Here is a 1,210-nt window from a genome sequence, read left to right as displayed (position 1 = left end):
AAAGAGTGAACTTAATTTGAATTTAGAAAGTCTCTAAATGATAATTGAATCACAAGTCTGGATTATAATTCTAGGAGCAACACTTGACTTGGTCAAAATCACTGTTATGAAGAGATGCAATTTTCACACAGTTCTTCACGTTGATTAAGTAATGTGTGAAAATGGAAAAAAAAAAGTATTTGAATCTTAATCACAGTCATTTGCATGAAATAAAAGTCTGTGTCGGGGGAATGCACATTATAATAACTCCTGGGTGTTTTGGTTGCATCAGTGAGCAAAGAAGTTGTATGCATTTTTTTTCGGGCTGATATACAAGAATTCCTTTTATATTTATTGTATCTTTGATTGTATGAAAATTCAGCAATATAGGATTTTGGCTGGTGAGAGACGACAACTGATTAACTACCTTAACAATGGCTGTAATTAAAACAGATGATTGATAATGCATGCGCCCGAATTAAACGGGGAGCATTCAAAGAGGGAAAAGAGAAATAGGAATTTGATATGAACCTCATTCTCAGTCAGGCTCTCCATTAGATGGAGAGGTAGTAAATGGGAAATGAACTTCAGAAAAATTCTTACAGTCTCTCTCCTAAATATGCCCTCCCCACCCCACTGCTGTAAGCTTGGGGAGCTCAAAATGCAGAAAACCGAGGGTCTTGCTTGTGTGCTTCCCCTTCCCCCCAAACCTACCTGAGGCTGGGATACAAATCTATAGATTCTATTTTTCTGCGCTGGCTCATACTGTATTAATACTTCCAACTTCACCGCCCTGATGAGAATCTTCAGAGACCGAAATGCCTCCAAATCTGGAGCTAGACCCTCTCCTGCCTACTTCAGACCCCGAATAATCGATATCATCTTTTAACAACCTAAAGTCTCCTGCTCAGTTGATATTCATTTCCTACAATGTTTTTTTTTTTTTTTTTTTTCTTATTTTGATTGTCTACTTCTAGTTTGAAGGCAATATGACTTAGGAATAGAGATTTTAGCTTCTGAACATTTCCGCCTCCCCTGGTTTGTGGAGGAGGAGACCACTCAATAAAACAAGAGTTTTGATTCCTGAAGATGTGGAAATTTCCAAAAGACAATAATAATTTTTTGCAAAATGTATAATTCTAATTGTTCAACCCAGGTCAGAAGAAGAAAATTGCTAGGAAAATATCTGCCAGTTATGGCCCGTGGTAAGGGATAAACGTGGAGCAGAGAT

Source organism: Lipotes vexillifer, unplaced genomic scaffold (assembly GCF_000442215.2).
Source record: "Lipotes vexillifer unplaced genomic scaffold, Lipotes_vexillifer_v1.1 scaffold221, whole genome shotgun sequence".
NCBI lineage: Eukaryota > Metazoa > Chordata > Mammalia > Artiodactyla > Lipotidae > Lipotes > Lipotes vexillifer.
The sequence above is the reverse complement of the archived record's forward strand: the minus strand, read 5'-3'. Positions refer to the sequence as shown.